Genomic DNA, 19916 nt, shown 5'->3' on the forward strand with positions numbered 1-19916 from the left:
TCTGTGGTGTAAATTTTTAATAAAGAAGCAGATGAGAGAGTTGTACTTTTGTGCGATTTATTAAAATAATGAAGAAAATAAAAATAATGGGGAAAGCAAATAAGAAGAATGGATGTTGATCGTGCACATCAACAAACCAAAAACCAGCTGGGGATCTCAGTGCACATACCACGAAGGTCTGATGCAAAGAGCCCGCGATCCTCAAGTTGCTTCTGCCTTTTAACCCGTTTCTGTGGCTCTGGTGGAATGTCTTTCTGCAGTAATGGAATTGTTTGCACCACCTTATCTTGCTGTGAGTGAGAATGTGTGCTTTCTCACTTCTGCATCATCATGTCTTGTTATCCAAAGGAAAGAGCACCGAGCTTCCAAGACAAGATGCATTCGCTTTAACAGCCTTGGGTCTGGTGGGGAGTCAGATAGGATGGAGCCAGAGTCCGGGTGTAAAAGACAAACATATATCAAAAATTATTAGTCAGTCAAATGGAACATCAGATGTTTAGACTTGATGTACGACAGGGCACAAGAGATCAGTTGTTTGTGTAAGAATGTTCAGTATTGCATCTAACCAGCACATGACGAGTGTGTTGGATAAGAAATAGCACAAAGGCAAAATTTTTCCATTACACTTTAAATATTGTATAACAAGGTGCTGTGGCTTTGCTGGTCAAGGTGCCTGTCTAGTAAACAGGAGATCCTGGGTTCAAATCCCAGCAGTGCCTGCTGATACCTATTTAGATAGATTGCACATTATTTAGAAGTATTGTCAAGTACGCCTTATGTAAAGTGAGGTGTAGAAACAACTTTAGATTTTGCCAAATCAAGGTGTTAGCTGGTCAAAGTGCCTGTCCATTAAAGAGGAGATTCTCCGTTCAACTCCCAGCAGCGCCAGGTGATACCTATTTAAAGATGTAGATAGATTGCACAATATTTAGAAGTATTTTCACGTACACTTACAGTATGTAAAGTGAGGTGTAGAAACAAATTTCTGTGGGGGAATTTTTCCATAAAGAAGCAGATGAGAGAGTTTTCCTTTTGTGCGATTTATTGAAATAATAAAGAAAATAAAAATAATGGGGAAAGCAAAAAAGAAGCATGGATGTTGATTGTGCACATCAACAAACCAAAAACCAGCTGGGGATCTCAGTGCACACACCACAAAGGTGTGATGCAAAGAGCCCGCGATCCTCAAGTTGCTTCTGCCTTTTAACCCCTTTCTGTGGCTCTGGTGGAATGTTTCTCTGCAGTAATGGAATTGTTTGCACCACCTTATTTTGCTGTGAGTGAGAATGTGTGCTCTCTCACTTCTGCATCATTATGTCTTGTTATCCAAAGGAAAGAACACCGAGCTTCCAAGACAAGATGCATTCGCTTTAACAGCCTTGGGTCTGGTGGGGAGTCAGATAGGATGGAGCCAGAGTCCGGGTGTAAAAGACAAACATATATCAAAAATTATTAGTCAGTCAAATGGAACATCAGATGTTTAGACTTGATGTACGACAGGGCACAAGAGATCAGTTGTTTGTGTAAGAATGTTCAGTATTGCATCTAACCAGCACATGACGAGTGTGTTGGATAAGAAATAGCACAAAGGCAAAATTTTTCCATTACACTTTAAATATTGTAATAACAAGGTGCTGTGGCTTAGCTGGTCAAAGTGCCTGTCTAGTAAACAGGAGATCCTGGGTTCAAATCCCAGCAGTGCCTGCTGATACCTTTTTAAATATGTAGATAGGTGGCATGTTATTTAGAAACATTTTCAACTACATCTTACGTAAAGTAAGGTGCATGGTGAGCTGTTGAAACAACTTTAGATTTTACCCAAATAAGGCATTGTGGCTTAGCTGGTCAAAGTGCCTGTCTAGGAAAGAGGAGATCCTGTGTTCAAGTCCCAGCTGTGCCTGCTGATACGTATTTAGATAGATTGCACAATATTTAGAAGTAATTTCAAGTACACCTTATGTAAAGTGAGGTGTAGAAAAAACTTTAGATTTTGCCAAATCAAGGTGTTAGCTGGTCAAAGCGCCTTTCTAGTAAACAGGAAATTGTGGGTTCAACTCCCAGCAGTGACAGGTGATACCTATTTACAGATGTAGATAGATTGCAGGTTATTGAGAACCATTTTCACATACACCTTATGTAAAGTGAGGTGTAGAAACAAATCTCTGTGGTGGAAATTTTCCATAAAGAAGCAGATGAGAGAGTTGTCCTTTTGTGTGATTTATTGAAATAATAAAGAAAATAAAAATAATGGGGAAAGCAAATAAGAAGCATGGATGTTGATCGTGCACATCAACAAACCAAAAACCAGCTGGGGATCTCAGTGCACACACCACGAAGGTGTGATGCAAAGAGCCCGCGATCCTCAAGTTGCTTCTGCCTTTTAACCCCTTTCTGTGGCTCTGGTGGAATGTCTCTCTGCAGCAATGGAATTGTTTGCACCACCTTATCTTGCTGTGAGTGAGAATGTGTGCTTTCTCACTTCTGCATCATCATGTCTTGTTATCCAAAGGAAAGAGCACCGAGCTTCCAAGACAAGATGCATTCGCTTTAACAGCCTTGGGTCTGGTGGGGAGTCAGATAGGATGGAGCCAGAGTCCGGGTGTAAAAGACAAACATATATCAAAAATTATTAGTCAGTCAAATGGAACATCAGATGTTTAGACTTGATGTACGACAGGGCACAAGAGATCAGTTGTTTGTGTAAGAATGTTCAGTATTGCACCTAACCAGCACATGACGAGTGTGTTGGATAAGAAATAGCACAAAGGCAAAATTTTTCCATTACACTTTAAATATTGTAATAACAAGGTGCTGTGGCTTAGCTGGTCAAAGTGCCTGTCTAGTAAACAGGAGATCCTGGGTTCAAATCCCAGCAGTGCCTGCTGATACCTATTTAAATATGTAGATAGATTGCATGTTATTTAGAAACATTTTCAACTACATCTTACGTAAAGTGAGGTGCATGGTGAGCTGTTGAAACAACTTTAGATTTTACCCAAATAAGGCGCTGTGGCTTAGCTGGTCAAAGTGCCTGTCTAGTAAACAGGAGATCCTGGGTTCAAATCCCAGCAGTGCCTGCTGATACCTATTTAGATAGATTGCACAATATTTAGAAGTAATTTCAAGTACACCTTATGTAAAGTGAGGCGTAGAAACAACTTTAGATTTTGACAAATCAAGGTGTTAGCTGGTCAAAGTGCCTGTCTATTAAACAGGAGATCCTGGGTTCAAATCCCACCAGTGCCTGCTGATACCTATTTACAGATTTAGATAGATTGCACATTATTTAGAAGTATTTTCACGTACACCTTATGTAAAGTGAGGTGTAGAAACATATTTCTGTGGTGGAAATTTTCCATAAAGAAGCAGATGAGATAGTTGTCCTTTTGTGCGATTTATTGAAATAATAAAGAAAATAAAAATAATGGGGAAAGCAAATAAGAAGCATGGATGTTGATCGTGCACATCAACAAACCAAAAACCAGCTGGGGATCTCAGTGCACACACCACGAAGGTGTGATGCAAAGAGCCCGCGATCCTCAAGTTGCTTCTGCCTTTTAACCCCTTTCTGTGGCTCTGGTGGAATGTCTCTCTGCAGTAATGGAATTGTTTGCACCACCTTATCTTGCTGTGAGTGAGAATGTGTGCTTTCTCACTTCTGCATCATCATGTCTTGTTATCCAAAGGAAAGAGCACCGAGCTTCCAAGACAAGATGCATTCGCTTTAACAGCCTTGGGTCTGGTGGGGAGTCAGATAGGATGGAGCCAGAGTCCGGGTGTAAAAGACAATTATATATCAAAAATTATTAGTCAGTCAAATGGAACATCAGATGTTTAGACTTGATGTACGACAGGGCACAAGAGATCAGTTGTTTGTGTAAGAATGTTCAGTATTGCATCTAACCAGCACATGACGAGTGTGTTGGATAAGAAATAGCACAAAGGCAAAATTTTTCCATTACACTTTAAATATTGTATAACAAGGTGCTGTGGCTTAGCTGGTCAAAGTGCCTGTCTAGTAAACAGGAGATCCTGGGTTCAAATCCCAGCAGTGCCTGCTGATACCTTTTAAATATGTAGATAGATTGCATGTTATTTAGAAACATTTTCAACTACATCTTACGTAAAGTAAGGTGCATGGTGAGCTGTTGAAACAACTTTAGATTTTGCCCAAATAAGGCATTGTGGCTTAGCTGGTCAAAGTGCCTGTCTAGGAAAGAGGAGATCCTGGGTTCAAGTCCCAGCTGTGCCTGCTGATACTTATTTAGATAGATTGCACAATATTTAGAAGTAATTTCAAGTACACCTTATGTAAAGTGAGGTGTAGAAAAAACTTTAGATTTTGCCAAATCAAGGTGTTAGCTGGTCAAAGTGCCTGTCTAGTAAAAAGGACATTGTGGGTTCAACTCCCAGCAGTGACAGGTGATATCTATTTACAGATGTAGATAGATTGCAGGTTATTAAGAACCATTTTCACATACACCTTATGTAAAGTGAGGTGTACAAACAAATTTCTGTGGTGGAAATTTTCCATAAAGAAGCAGATGAGAGAGTTGTCCTTTTGTGCGATTTATTGAAATAATAAAGAAAATAAAAATAATGGGGAAAGCAAATAAGAAGCATGGATGTTGATCGTGCACATCAACAAACCAAAAACCAGCTGGGGATCTCAGTGCACACACCACGAAGGTGTGATGCAAAGAGCCCGCGATCCTCAAGTTGCTTCTGCCTTTTAACCCCTTTCTGTGGCTCTGGTGGAATGTCTCTCTGCAGTAATGGAATTGTTTGCACCACCTTATCTTGCTGTGAGTGAGAATGTGTGCTTTCTCACTTCTGCATCATCATGTCTTGTTATCCAAAGGAAAGAGCACCGAGCTTCCAAGACAAGATGCATTCGCTTTAACAGCCTTGGGTCTGGTGGGGAGTCAGATAGGATGGAGCCAGAGTCCGGGTGTAAAAGACAAACATATATCAAAAATTATTAGTCAGTCAAATGGAACATCAGATGTTTAGACTTGATGTACGACAGGGCACAAGAGATCAGTTGTTTGTGTAAGAATGTTCAGTATTGCATCTAACCAGCACATGACGAGTGTGTTGGATAAGAAATAGCACAAAGGCAAAATTTTTCCATTACACTTTAAATACTGCAATAACAAGGTGCTGTGGCTTAGCTGGTCAAAGTGCCTGTCTAGTAAACAGGAGATCCTCGGTTCAAATCCCAGCAGTGCCTGCTGATACCTATTTAAATATGTAGCTAGGTGGCATGTTATTTAGAAACATTTTCAACTACACCTTACGTAAAGTGAGGTGCATGGTGAGCTGTTGAAACAACTTTAGATTTTACCTAAATAAGGCGCTGTGGCTTAGCTGGTCAAAGTGCCTGTCTAGTAAACAGGAGATCCTGGGTTCAAATCCCAGCAGTGCCTGCTGATACCTATTTAGATAGATTGCACAATATTTAGAAGTAATTTCAAGTACACCTTATGTAAAGTGAGGTGTAGAAACAACTTTAGATTTTGCCAAATCAAGGTGTTAGCTGGTCAAAGTGCCTGTCTAGTAAACAGGACATTCTGGGTTCAACTCCCAGCAGTGCCAGGTGATACCTATTTACAGATGTAGATAGATTGCAGGTTATTGAGAACCATTTTCACATACACCTTATGTAAAGTGAGGTGTAGAAACAAATTTCTGTGGTGGAAATTTTCCATAAAGAAGCAGATGAGAGAGTTGTCCTTTTGTGCGATTTATTGAAATAATAAAGAAAATAAAAATAATGGGGAAAGCAAATAAGAAGCATGGATGTTGATCGTGCACATCAACAAACCAAAAACCAGCTGGGGATCTCAGTGCACACACCACGAAGGTGTGATGCAAAGAGCCCGCGATCCTCAAGTTGCTTCTGCCTTTTAACCCCTTTCTGTGGCTCTGGTGGAATGTCTCTCTGCAGCAATGGAATTGTTTGTACCACCTTATCTTGCTGTGAGTGAGAATGTGTGCTTTCTCACTTCTGCATCATCATGTCTTGTTATCCAAAGGAAAGAGCACCGAGCTTCCAAGACAAGATGCATTCGCTTTAACAGCCTTGGGTCTGGTGGGGAGTCAGATAGGATGGAGCCAGAGTCCGGGTGTAAAAGACAAACATATATCAAAAATTATTAGTCAGTCAAATGGAACATCAGATGTTTAGACTTGATGTACGACAGGGCACAAGAGATCAGTTGTTTGTGTAAGAATGTTCAGTATTGCACCTAACCAGCACATGACGAGTGTGTTGGATAAGAAATAGCACAAAGGCAAAATTTTTCCATTACACTTTAAATATTGTATAACAAGGTGCTGTGGCTTAGCTGGTCAAAGTGCCTGTCTAGTAAACAGGAGATCCTGGGTTCAAATCCCAGCAGTGCCTGCTGATACCTATTTAAATATGTAGATAGATTGCATGTTATTTAGAAACATTTTCAACTACATCTTACGTAAAGTGAGGTGCATGGTGAGCTGTTGAAACAACTTTAGATTTTACCCAAATAAGGCGCTGTGGCTTAGCTGGTCAAAGTGCCTGTCTAGTAAACAGGAGATCCTGGGTTCAAATCCCAGCAGTGCCTGCTGATACCTATTTAGATAGATTGCACAATATTTAGAAGTAATTTCAAGTACACCTTATGTAAAGTGAGGTGTAGAAACAACTTTAGATTTTGCCAAATCAAGGTGTTAGCTGGTCAAAGTGCCTGTCTAGTAAACAGGACATTCTGGGTTCAACTCCCAGCAGTGCCAGGTGATACCTATTTACAGATGTAGATAGATTGCAGGTTATTGAGAACCATTTTCACGTACACCTTATGTAAAGTGAGGTGTAGAAACAAATTTCTGTGGTGGAATTTTCCATAAAGAAGCAGATGAGAGAGTTTTCCTTTTGTGCGATTTATTGAAATAATAAAGAAAATAAAAATAATGGGGAAAGCAAAAAAGAAGCATGGACGTTGATCGTGCACATCAACAAACCAAAAACCAGCTGGGGATCTGAGTGCACACACCACGAAGGTGTGATGCAAAGAGCCCGCGATCCTCAAGTTGCTTCTGCCTTTTAACCCCTTTCTGTGGCTCTGGTGGAATGTCTCTCTGCAGTAATGGAATTGTTTGCACCACCTTATCTTGCTGTGAGTGAGAATGTGTGCTTTCTCACTTCTGCATCATCATGTCTTGTTATCCAAAGGAAAGAGCACCGAGCTTCCAAGACAAGATGCATTCGCTTTAACAGCCTTGGGTCTGGTGGGGAGTCAGATAGGATGGAGCCAGAGTCCGGGTGTAAAAGACAAACATATATCAAAAATTATTAGTCAGTCAAATGGAACATCAGATGTTTAGACTTGATGTACGACAGGGCACAAGAGATCAGTTGTTTGTGTAAGAATGTTCAGTATTGCATCTAACCAGCACATGACGAGTGTGTTGGATAAGAAATAGCACAAAGGCAAAATTTTTCCATTACACTTTAAATATTGTATAACAAGGTGCTGTGGCTTAGCTGGTCAAAGTGCCTGTCTAGTAAACAGGAGATCCTGGGTTCAAATCCCAGCAGTGCCTGCTGATACCTTTTTAAATATGTAGATAGATTGCATGTTATTTAGAAACATTTTCAACTACATCTTACGTAAAGTGAGGTGCATGGTGAGCTGTTGAAACAACTTTAGATTTTACCCAAATAAGGCGCTGTGGCTTAGCTGGTCAAAGTGCCTGTCTAGTAAACAGGAGATCCTGGGTTCAAATCCCAGCAGTGCCTGCTGATACCTATTTAGATAGATTGCACAATATTTAGAAGTAATTTCAAGTACACCTTATGTAAAGTGAGGTGTAGAAACAACTTTAGATTTTGCCAAATCAAGGTGTTAGCTGGTCAAAGTGCCTGTCTAGTAAACAGGACATTCTGGGTTCAACTCCCAGCAGTGCCAGGTGATACCTATTTACAGATGTAGGTAGATTGCAGGTTATTGAGAACCATTTTCACATACACCTTATGTAAAGGGAGGTGTACAGACAAATTTCTGTGGTGGAAATTTTCCATAAAGAAGCAGATGAGAGAGTTGTCCTTTTGTGCGATTTATTGAAATAATAAAGAAAATAAAAATAATGGGGAAAGCAAATAAGAAGCATGGATGTTGATCGTGCACATCAACAAACCAAAAACCAGCTGGGGATCTCAGTGCACACACCACGAAGGTGTGATGCAAAGAGCCCGCGATCCTCAAGTTGCTTCTGCCTTTTAACCCCTTTCTGTGGCTCTGGTGGAATGTCTCTCTGCAGTAATGGAATTGTTTGCACCACCTTATCTTGCTGTGAGTGAGAATGTGTGCTTTCTCACTTCTGCATCATCATGTCTTGTTATCCAAAGGAAAGAGCACCGAGCTTCCAAGACAAGATGCATTCGCTTTAACAGCCTTGGGTCTGGTGGGGAGTCAGATAGGATGGAGCCAGAGTCCGGGTGTAAAAGACAAACATATATCAAAAATTATTAGTCAGTCAAATGGAACATCAGATGTTTAGACTTGATGTACGACAGGGCACAAGAGATCAGTTGTTTGTGTAAGAATGTTCAGTATTGCATCTAACCAGCACATGACGAGTGTGTTGGATAAGAAATAGCACAAAGGCAAAATTTTTCCATTACACTTTAAATATTGCAATAACAAGGTGCTGTGGCTTAGCTGGTCAAAGTGCCTGTCTAGTAAACAGGAGATCCTGGGTTCAAATCCCAGCAGTGCCTGCTGATACCTATTTAAATATGTAGATAGGTGGCATGTTATTTAGAAACATTTTCAACTACATCTTACGTAAAGTGAGGTGCATGGTGAGCTGTTGAAACAACTTTAGATTTTACCAAAATAAGGCGCTGTGGCTTAGCTGGTCAAAGTGCCTGTCTAGTAAACAGGAGATCCTGGGTTCAAATCCCAGCAGTGCCTGCTGATACCTATTTAGATAGATTGCACAATATTTAGAAGTAATTTCAAGTACACCTTATGTAAAGTGAGGTGTAGAAACAACTTTAGATTTTGCCAAATCAAGGTGTTAGCTGGTCAAAGTGCCTGTCTATTAAACAGGAGATTCTCCGTTCAACTCCCGGCAGCGCCAGGTGATACCTATTTACAGATGTAGATAGATTGCAGGTTATTGAGAACCATTTTCACATACACCTTATGTAAAGTGAGGTGTACAAACAAATTTCTGTGGTGGAATTTTTCCATAAAGAAGCAGATGAGAGAGTTTTCCTTTTGTGCGATTTATTGAAATAATAAAGAAAATAAAAATAATGGGGAAAGCAAAAAAGAAGCATGGATGTTGATCGTGCACATCAACAAACCAAAAACCAGCTGGGGATCTCAGTGCACACACCACGAAGGTGTGATGCAAAGAGCCCGCGATCCTCAAGTTGCTTCTGCCTTTTAACCCCTTTCTGTGGCTCTGGTGGAATGTCTCTCTGCAGTAATGGAATTGTTTGCACCACCTTATCTTGCTGTGAGTGAGAATGTGTGCTTTCTCACTTCTGCATCATCATGTCTTGTTATCCAAAGGAAAGAACACCGAGCTTCCAAGACAAGATGCATTCGCTTTAACAGCCTTGGGTCTGGTGGGGAGTCAGATAGGATGGAGCCAGAGTCCGGGTGTAAAAGACAAACATATATCAAAAATTATTAGTCAGTCAAATGGAACATCAGATGTTTAGACTTGATGTACGACAGGGCACAAGAGATCAGTTGTTTGTGTAAGAATGTTCAGTATTGCATCTAACCAGCACATGACGAGTGTGTTGGATAAGAAATAGCACAAAGGCAAAATTTTTCCATTACACTTTAAATATTGTATAACAAGGTGCTGTGGCTTAGCTGGTCAAAGTGCCTGTCTAGTAAACAGGAGATCCTGGGTTCAAATCCCAGCAGTGCCTGCTGATACCTTTTTAAATATGTAGATAGATTGCATGTTATTTAGAAACATTTTCAACTACATCTTACGTAAAGTAAGGTGCATGGTGAGCTGTTGAAACAACTTTAGATTTTGCCCAAATAAGGCATTGTGGCTTAGCTGGTCAAAGTGCCTGTCTAGGAAAGAGGAGATCCTGGGTTCAAGTCCCAGCTGTGCCTGCTGATACTTATTTAGATAGATTGCACAATATTTAGAAGTAATTTCAAGTACACCTTATGTAAAGTGAGGTGTAGAAAAAACTTTAGATTTTGCCAAATCAATGTGTTAGCTGGTCAAAGTGCCTGTCTAGTAAACAGGACATTCTGGGTTCAACTCCCAGCAGTGCCAGGTGATATCCTATTTACAGATGTAGATAGATTGCAGGTTATTAAGAACCATTTTCACATACACCTTATGTAAAGTGAGGTGTACAAACAAATTTCTGTGGTGTAAATTTTTCCATAAAGAAGCAGATGAGAGAGTTGTACTTTTGTGCGATTTATTAAAATAATGAAGAAAATAAAAATAATGGGGAAAGCAAATAAGAAGCATGGATGTTGATCGTGCACATCAACAAACCAAAAACCAGCTGGGGATCTCAGTGCACATACCACGAAGGTCTGATGCAAAGAGCCCGCGATCCTCAAGTTGCTTCTGCCTTTTAACCCCTTTCTGTGGCTCTGGTGGAATGTCTCTCTGCAGTAATGGAATTGTTTGCACCACCTTATCTTGCTGTGAGTGAGAATGTGTGCTTTCTCACTTCTGCATCATCATGTCTTGTTATCCAAAGGAAAGAGCACCGAGCTTCCAAGACAAGATGCATTCGCTTTAACAGCCTTGGGTCTGGTGGGGAGTCAGATAGGATGGAGCCAGAGTCCGGGTGTAAAAGACAAACATATATCAAAAATTATTAGTCAGTCAAATGGAACATCAGATGTTTAGACTTGATGTACGACAGGGCACAAGAGATCAGTTGTTTGTGTAAGAATGTTCAGTATTGCATCTAACCAGCACATGACGAGTGTGTTGGATAAGAAATAGCACAAAGGCAAAATTTTTCCATTACACTTTAAATATTGCAATAACAAGGTGCTGTGGCTTAGCTGGTCAAAGTGCCTGTCTAGTAAACAGGAGATCCTGGGTTCAAATCCCAGCAGTGCCTGCTGATACCTATTTAAATATGTAGATAGGTGGCATGTTATTTAGAAACATTTTCAACTACATCTTGCGTAAAGTGAGGTGCATGGTGAGCCGTTGAAACAACTTTAGATTTTACCCAAATAAGGCGCTGTGGCTTAGCTGGTCAAAGTGCCTGTCTAGTAAACAGGAGATCCTGGGTTCAAGTCCCAGCAGTCCCTGCTGATACGTATTTAGATAGATTGCACAATATTTAGAAGTAATTTCAAGTACACCTTATGTAAAGTGAGGTGTAGTAACAACTTTAGATTTTGCCAAATCAAGGTGTTAGCTGGTCAAAGTGCCTGTCTATTAAACAGGAGATTCTCCGTTCAACTCCCGGCAGCGCCAGGTGATAACTTTTTACAGATGTAGATAGATTGCAGGTTATTGAGAACCATTTTCACATACACCTTATGTAAAGTGAGGTGTACAAACAAATTTCTGTGGTGGAATTTTTCCATAAAGAAGCAGATGAGAGAGTTTTCCTTTTGTGCGATTTATTGAAATAATAAAGAAAATAAAAATAATGGGGAAAGTAAAAAAGAAGCATGGATGTTGATTGTGCACATCAACAAACCAAAAACCAGCTGGGGATCTCAGTGCACACACCACAAAGGTGTGATGCAAAGAGCCCGCGATCCTCAAGTTGCTTCTGCCTTTTAACCCCTTTCTGTGGCTCTGGTGGAATGTCTCTCTGCAGTAATGGAATTGTTTGCACCACCTTATTTTGCTGTGAGTGAGAATGTGTGCTTTCTCACTTCTGCATCATTATGTCTTGTTATCCAAAGGAAAGAACACCGAGCTTCCAAGACAAGATGCATTCGCTTTAACAGCCTTGGGTCTGGTGGGGAGTCAGATAGGATGGAGCCAGAGTTTGGGTGTAAAAGACAAACATATGTCAAAAATTATTAGTCAGTCAAATGGAACATCAGATGTTTAGACTTGATGTACGACAGGGCACAAGAGATCAGTTGTTTGTGTAAGAATGTTCAGTATTGCATCTAACCAGCACATGACGAGTGTGTTGGATAAGAAATAGCACAAAGGCAAAATTTTTCCATTACACTTTAAATATTGTATAACAAGGTGCTGTGGCTTAGCTGGTCAAAGTGCCTGTCTAGTAAACAGGAGATCCTGGGTTCAAATCCCAGCAGTGCCTGCTGATACCTTTTTAAATATGTAGATAGATTGCATGTTATTTAGAAACATTTTCAACTACATCTTACGTAAAGTAAGGTGCATGGTGAGCTGTTGAAACAACCTTAGATTTTGCCCAAATAAGGCATTGTGGCTTAGCTGGTCAAAGTGCCTGTCTAGGAAAGAGGAGATCCTGGGTTCAAGTCCCAGCTGTGCCTGCTGATACTTATTTAGATAGATTGCACAATATTTAGAAGTAATTTCAAGTACACCTTATGTAAAGTGAGGTGTAGAAAAAACTTTAGATTTTGCCAAATCAATGTGTTAGCTGGTCAAAGTGCCTGTCTAGTAAAAAGGACATTGTGGGTTCAACTCCCAGCAGTGACAGGTGATATCTATTTACAGATGTAGATAGATTGCAGGTTATTAAGAACCATTTTCACATACACCTTATGTAAAGTGAGGTGTACAAACAAATTTCTGTGGTGTAAATTTTTAATAAAGAAGCAGATGAGAGAGTTGTACTTTTGTGCGATTTATTAAAATAATGAAGAAAATAAAAATAATGGGGAAAGCAAATAAGAAGCATGGATGTTGATCGTGCACATCAACAAACCAAAAACCAGCTGAGGATCTCAGTGCACATACCACGAAGGTCTGATGCAAAGAGCCCGCGATCCTCAAGTTGCTTCTGCCTTTTAACCCCTTTCTGTGGCTCTGGTGGAATGTCTCTCTGCAGTAATGGAATTGTTTGCACCACCTTATCTTGCTGTGAGTGAGAATGTGTGCTTTCTCACTTCTGCATCATCATGTCTTGTTATCCAAAGGAAAGAGCACCGAGCTTCCAAGACAAGATGCATTCGCTTTAACAGCCTTGGGTCTGGTGGGGAGTCAGATAGGATGGAGCCAGAGTCCGGGTGTAAAAGACAAACATATATCAAAAATTATTAGTCAGTCAAATGGAACATCAGATGTTTAGACTTGATGTACGACAGGGCACAAGAGATCAGTTGTTTGTGTAAGAATGTTCAGTATTGCATCTAACCAGCACATGACGAGTGTGTTGGATAAGAAATAGCACAAAGGCAAAATTTTTCCATTACACTTTAAATATTGCAATAACAAGGTGCTGTGGCTTAGCTGGTCAAAGTGCCTGTCTAGTAAACAGGAGATCCTGGGTTCAAATCCCAGCAGTGCCTGCTGATACCTATTTAAATATGTAGATAGGTGGCATGTTATTTAGAAACATTTTCAACTACATCTTGCGTAAAGTGAGGTGCATGGTGAGCCGTTGAAACAACTTTAGATTTTACCCAAATAAGGCGCTGTGGCTTAGCTGGTCAAAGTGCCTGTCTAGTAAACAGGAGATCCTGGGTTCAAGTCCCAGCAGTCCCTGCTGATACGTATTTAGATAGATTGCACAATATTTAGAAGTAATTTCAAGTACACCTTATGTAAAGTGAGGTGTAGAAAAAACTTTAGATTTTGCCAAATCAAGGTGTTAGCTGGTCAAAGTGCCTGTCTAGTAAAAAGGACATTGTGGGTTCAACTCCCAGCAGTGACAGGTGATACCTATTTACAGATGTAGATAGATTGCAGGTTATTAAGAACCATTTTCACATACACCTTATGTAAAGTGAGGTGTACAAACAAATTTCTGTGGTGGAATTTTTCCATAAAGAAGCAGATGAGAGAGTTTTCCTTTTGTGCGATTTATTGAAATAATAAAGAAAATAAAAATAATGGGGAAAGCAAAAAAGAAGCATGGATGTTGATTGTGCACATCAACAAACCAAAAACCAGCTGGGGATCTCAGTGCACACACCACAAAGGTGTGATGCAAAGAGCCCGCGATCCTCAAGTTGCTTCTGCCTTTTAACCCCTTTCTGTGGCTCTGGTGGAATGTCTCTCTGCAGTAATGGAATTGTTTGCACCACCTTATTTTGCTGTGAGTGAGAATGTGTGCTTTCTCACTTCTGCATCATTATGTCTTGTTATCCAAAGGAAAGAACACCGAGCTTCCAAGACAAGATGCATTCGCTTTAACAGCCTTGGGTCTGGTGGGGAGTCAGATAGGATGGAGCCAGAGTTTGGGTGTAAAAGACAAACATATATCAAAAATTATTAGTCAGTCAAATGGAACATCAGATGTTTAGACTTGATGTACGACAGGGCACAAGAGATCAGTTGTTTGTGTAAGAATGTTCAGTATTGCATCTAACCAGCACATGACGAGTGTGTTGGATAAGAAATAGCACAAAGGCAAAATTTTTCCATTACACTTTAAATATTGTATAACAAGGTGCTGTGGCTTAGCTGGTCAAAGTGCCTGTCTAGTAAACAGGAGATCCTGGGTTCAAATCCCAGCAGTGCCTGCTGATACCTTTTTAAATATGTAGATAGATTGCATGTTATTTAGAAACATTTTCAACTACATCTTACGTAAAGTAAGGTGCATGGTGAGCTGTTGAAACAACTTTAGATTTTACCCAAATAAGGCATTGTGGCTTAGCTGGTCAAAGTGCCTGTCTAGGAAAGAGGAGATCCTGGGTTCAAGTCCCAGCTGTGCCTGCTGATACGTATTTAGATAGATTGCACAATATTTAGAAGTAATTTCAAGTACACCTTATGTAAAGTGAGGTGTAGAAAAAACTTTAGATTTTGCCAAATCAAGGTGTTAGCTGGTCAAAGTGCCTGTCTAGTAAAAAGGACATTGTGGGTTCAACTCCCAGCAGTGACAGGTGATACCTATTTACAGATGTAGATAGATTGCAGGTTATTAAGAACCATTTTCACATACACCTTATGTAAAGTGAGGTGTACAAACAAATTTCTGTGGTGGAATTTTTCCATAAAGAAGCAGATGAGAGAGTTTTCCTTTTGTGCGATTTATTGAAATAATAAAGAAAATAAAAATAATGGGGAAATCAAAAAAGAAGCATGGATGTTGATTGTGCACATCAACAAACCAAAAACCAGCTGGGGATCTCAGTGCACACACCACAAAGGTGTGATGCAAAGAGCCCGCGATCCTCAAGTTGCTTCTGCCTTTTAACCCCTTTCTGTGGCTCTGGTGGAATGTCTCTCTGCAGTAATGGAATTGTTTGCACCACCTTATTTTGCTGTGAGTGAGAATGTGTGCTTTCTCACTTCTGCATCATTATGTCTTGTTATCCAAAGGAAAGAACACCGAGCTTCCAAGACAAGATGCATTCGCTTTAACAGCCTTGGGTCTGGTGGGGAGTCAGATAGGATGGAGCCAGAGTTTGGGTGTAAAAGACAAACATATATCAAAAATTATTAGTCAGTCAAATGGAACATCAGATGTTTAGACTTGATGTACGACAGGGCACAAGAGATCAGTTGTTTGTGTAAGAATGTTCAGTATTGCATCTAACCAGCACATGACGAGTGTGTTGGATAAGAAATAGCACAAAGGCAAAATTTTTCCATTACACTTTAAATATTGTATAACAAGGTGCTGTGGCTTAGCTGGTCAAAGTGCCTGTCTAGTAAACAGGAGATCCTGGGTTCAAATCCCAGCAGTGCCTGCTGATACCTTTTTAAATATGTAGATAGGTGGCATGTTATTTAGAAACATTTTCAACTACATCTTACGTAAAGTAAGGTGCATGGTGAGCTGTTGAAACAACTTTAGATTTTACCCAAATAAGGCATTGTGGCTTAGCTGGTCAAAGTGCCTGTCTAGGAAAGAGGAGATCCTGGGTTCAAGTCCCAGCTGTGCCTGCTGATACGTATTTAGATAGATTGCACAATATTTAGAAGTAATTTCAAGTACACCTTATGTAAAGTGAGGTGTAGAAACAACTTTAGATTTTGCAAAATCAAGGTGTTAGCCGGTCAAAGTGCCTGTCTAGTAAACAGGACATTCTGGGTTCAACTCCCGGCAGTGCTAGGTGATACCTATTTACAGATGTAGATAGATTGCAGGTTATTGAGAACCATTTTCACGTACACCTTATGTAAAGTTAGGTGCAGAAACAAATTTCTGTGGTGGAAATTTTCCATAAAGAAGCAGATAAGAGAGTTGTCCTTTTGTGCGATTTATTGAAATAAAAAGGAAAATAAAAATAATGGGGAAAGAAAATAAGGAGCATGGATGTTGATCGTGCACATGAACGAACCAAAAACCAGCTGGGGATCTCAGTGCACACACCACGAAGGTGTGATGCAAAGAGCCCGCGATCTTCCAATTGCTTCTGCCTTTTAACCCCTTCCTGTGGCTCTGGTGGAATGTCTCTCTGCAGCAAAAGATTTGTTTGCGCCACCTTATCTTGCTGTGAGTGAGAATGTGTGCTTTCTCACTTCTGCATCATTATGTCTTGTTATCCAAAGGAAAGAACACCGAGCTTCCAAGACAAGATGCATTCGCTTTAACAGCCTTGGGTCTGGTGGGGAGTCAGATAGGATGGAGCCAGAGTTTGGGTGTAAAAGACAAACATATATCATAAATTATTAGTCAGTCAAATGGAACATCAGATGTTTAGACTTGATGTACGACAGGGCACAAGTGATCAGTTGTTTGCGTAAGAATGTTCAGTATTGCACCTAACCAGCACATGACGAGTGTGTTGGATAAGAAATAGCACAAAGGCAAAGTTTTTCCATTACACTTTAAATATTGCAATAACAAGGTGTTGTAGAAACAATTGCTTTCCATGCCATTGTGTTATAGTTGGTTACAGTACATATTTAGTAAACAAGGGATTTACTCTCAAATCCCAACATTATATGTTTTTTGAGTATTAGTAGAATTATTTAGAAGAATTTTCAGTCCTAAATGTTGTCTACAGCGAGTTACAAGGAAGACTGTATATACAGGTATGGGACAAGTTTGGCTGTCAAAGTAGCCTTTTAATGACTTCTTCACTAAGGTTTTCCCCATTAGAATCTGCAGATCTTTGTTACAGCTGCCTTCAGGTCCTAAATAAGAAACAGAAAAAAAGACAATAGATGAAAAGACTTTACAAATAAATTAAATAAACAACCTAAGGAGAAAAAATATGGTTGTACCAGAATCATGTCCTCATAGGTCAAGAATAAGTCGTGGCAGACGCGGCCACTGAAGACTGAAGTTGGGGTGGTCTCCCTTGGACCACCAGGGGCGGGCGCCAACATGCTCCTCCGAGAACCACCAGGAACTCTGGGGACAAGACCTGCACACAAGAGAATAGAAGACACAGGGTCCAGGACCGGAGATCCAGAGATCCAGTCCGGACTACCAGGACTGACTGGGGCAAGAAACGGGACTTGGCTTGGCTGGATGGCAGCAGAGCTCTACTGGGCAGAAGCTGGGCTTGGCAGCAACCAAAACAGGGGCCAGACATGGCTGAAGGGTGGCGTGCGTTGACCGGAACAGGGCTGGAGCTAGAGTTGGAGCTAGAGCTGGACATGGCAAAACTGGAGCTGAAGCTGGAGCTTTATGTGGCAGGGCGACAGATGCAGCAGGGGTAGATGCAGGCTGAGAGTCAGATACAGATGGCGGCTTTGTGAACCCCATGACCTCATACAGTCCAGGAACAGAGGTTATTTCTGACACACAGGTCAGTTGTTGCAGCGGCTGTGTTTAGGAAGTGTGCCAGTAGGAACACGACTGGAGGTGAGCAATGGAGTTGAATCTGTTTCAATGTGTTGTCGGGGATTGGGCCGTAGTTGCACATGACAGGGCTGGAGCTTGGCATGACAGGGCAGCAACAGAGGTGGGAGCTGACTCCTGCAGCAGAGCTAGGGCTGGAAACAGATGTTGATACAGAGCTGGTGCTTGAGCCGACTGTGGAGGTTGAGCTGGAGCAGGGTCCGGGCAAGATGGCGGCACAGGAGCTTGAGCTGGACAAGATGGCTGCACGGGAGCCTGAGCTGGACACGATTGGTGCACTGGGGGGGGCGTGAATTGGAGCAGGGCAAGACACCGAAGCAGGAACTGGGGTGTGAGTTGCAGGCAGACAGGGAGCTGAGGCTTCTGCGAGCGAGGGGAGCAGAGCCTGTTCCAACACCTTGCGCATCGTTTGGATCTTGCGTGAAAACCTCTCCACGGTGAGGTAATCAAACCACCAGGGCTCAAGTTCCAGAATGAAGCCCAGTTCCCTAACTGCCACCAACCAGACCTAGAGGCAGAGTGCCCAAGTGGCGTCCTTCAGTACATCTTTGTTACGAGACAGGAAGTGCTCAAATAAGCACTAAAAACTCTTTACGTTCCTGGGGTGTTTCTGGACATGGGTACAACGTCGCCCTGAACCCCTCACAGATCATCTTGACTCTATTCTTCAACTGGTCTCCTTGGAAAAAGATGATGAAGACAGACTTGTGAACCTGTGCAATAACCACTGTTGAATGGGACATAGCGAGCTGCAGTTTTCTTGTTTATTTGTTCATTTTTTGTAAATAACTATAATTAAAATTTTAAGTAATTTGGTATTTTCTTATTTATTAATACGATTAATAAAGTCATATCCTATCCTATCCAGACAGGGTCATCAAAGCGAGGTGATGTTTTCTAAATCCTGACTAAAAATCTTCATACAGGTTATTCCCACTCAGGTGGTCAGATAATTGTTTAGCTATGGTTTTAAGAATCTTAGAAATAAAGGGTAAATTTGAAATGGGCCTATAGCTGGCTAGTTCTCCAGGGTCCAGAAGAAGGTTTGACCACAGCCACCTTAAAAGGTGATTGGTTTGATTCAATATGGACGAGCTGATTAAAGGTTGAACTTCTTCGAGTAATCTGGTTGGGATTGGGTTGTCTTTTAAGTAGACGACTTGGAAGAGGTAATTATTGAACTGTAGGGGAGAAGCTCTCTAAGTAAGACAGGGATCTTGTGAAATTTACAATTGATGGATCTGACTGAGGTCCAGAAGTGTGGTGTTCTTTTGGTTCTGCTGAGTCTCGTTTCCTGTCTGTGTTTTGAGTTTTGCAGTGACCACATTCTCTCTTACAAGTTTTACAAAGTGTAATCTGACGCAGTTTGATTGTTACTCATGTTGTAGATATGGAAGTGGCTAAAATCAAATAAGGACTGAGATACCCAAACAAGACTCCAAAGACAGAATGCAGAGGTTTAACAAGCTTTCTTTATAAAAATCTTAACAAAATTCAAAAGTATTTATTATTTATAAATATCTCTATATATATCAATATATATCGATAGATAGATAAATAGATAGATATAGATAGACAGACAGAAAGACAGACAGACACAGAGGGGGGAGGAATTGTACTGTACAGACTGATGGCCACAGGTAGAAAGGATCTCTGATGGCATACTGTGGAGCACTGATCAGTGTACTGTGTACTGATCAGCCTCTGGCTGAAGATGCTGAACTGAATTTGTCCTTCAAGGAAACTGGACCTCACAGGCACCTCTCCATAGTGGATTAGTGGTACTCACCGCCGCAGCCTGGGTTATATTCCATATAATTATATATATTATAAGTCCAGTGAGAATCCTGTGCTGCCATAAAGTGGCACTTTTCTTTTGAAATTACTTCAGTTTAAGGCCTATCAGTCCTTTTAAAAGGCTGTAATGTCTGTCATAAGGCAACAAAGGGCCGGTTCTAAAAACAGATGTAGCTATGTTCTGTGTTTCATTGTGGAAGAAGAATCACACATGAACTTCATTAGAAAAGGA

The 19916-nt window shown here is 40.8% G+C and overlaps 10 non-coding genes across 10 annotated transcripts; all 10 read left to right on the forward strand.

Annotated features, from left to right (window-relative positions):
• Positions 1-3003: 3003 nt before the first annotated feature.
• On the forward strand, positions 3004-3077 carry trnat-agu (transfer RNA threonine (anticodon AGU)). Its single transcript has one exon. It is a non-coding gene; the product is annotated as a tRNA-Thr (tRNA).
• A 1101-nt stretch (positions 3078-4178) lies between these two features.
• Positions 4179-4252, forward strand: trnap-agg (transfer RNA proline (anticodon AGG)). Its single transcript has one exon. It is a non-coding gene; the product is annotated as a tRNA-Pro (tRNA).
• Positions 4253-5355: 1103 nt separating this feature from the next.
• On the forward strand, positions 5356-5429 carry trnat-agu (transfer RNA threonine (anticodon AGU)). Its single transcript has one exon. It is a non-coding gene; the product is annotated as a tRNA-Thr (tRNA).
• Positions 5430-6531: 1102 nt separating this feature from the next.
• On the forward strand, positions 6532-6605 carry trnat-agu (transfer RNA threonine (anticodon AGU)). Its single transcript has one exon. It is a non-coding gene; the product is annotated as a tRNA-Thr (tRNA).
• A 1101-nt stretch (positions 6606-7706) lies between these two features.
• On the forward strand, positions 7707-7780 carry trnat-agu (transfer RNA threonine (anticodon AGU)). Its single transcript has one exon. It is a non-coding gene; the product is annotated as a tRNA-Thr (tRNA).
• A 1103-nt stretch (positions 7781-8883) lies between these two features.
• Positions 8884-8957, forward strand: trnat-agu (transfer RNA threonine (anticodon AGU)). Its single transcript has one exon. It is a non-coding gene; the product is annotated as a tRNA-Thr (tRNA).
• Positions 8958-10059: 1102 nt separating this feature from the next.
• On the forward strand, positions 10060-10133 carry trnap-agg (transfer RNA proline (anticodon AGG)). Its single transcript has one exon. It is a non-coding gene; the product is annotated as a tRNA-Pro (tRNA).
• A 2281-nt stretch (positions 10134-12414) lies between these two features.
• trnap-agg (transfer RNA proline (anticodon AGG)) lies at positions 12415-12488 on the forward strand. Its single transcript has one exon. It is a non-coding gene; the product is annotated as a tRNA-Pro (tRNA).
• Positions 12489-14767: 2279 nt separating this feature from the next.
• On the forward strand, positions 14768-14841 carry trnap-agg (transfer RNA proline (anticodon AGG)). The gene has a single exon. It is a non-coding gene; the product is annotated as a tRNA-Pro (tRNA).
• Positions 14842-15943: 1102 nt separating this feature from the next.
• trnap-agg (transfer RNA proline (anticodon AGG)) lies at positions 15944-16017 on the forward strand. Its single transcript has one exon. It is a non-coding gene; the product is annotated as a tRNA-Pro (tRNA).
• The last annotated feature ends 3899 nt before the right edge of the window (positions 16018-19916 follow it).

This window comes from Betta splendens, chromosome 9, assembly GCF_900634795.4.
Source record: "Betta splendens chromosome 9, fBetSpl5.4, whole genome shotgun sequence".
NCBI lineage: Eukaryota > Metazoa > Chordata > Actinopteri > Anabantiformes > Osphronemidae > Betta > Betta splendens.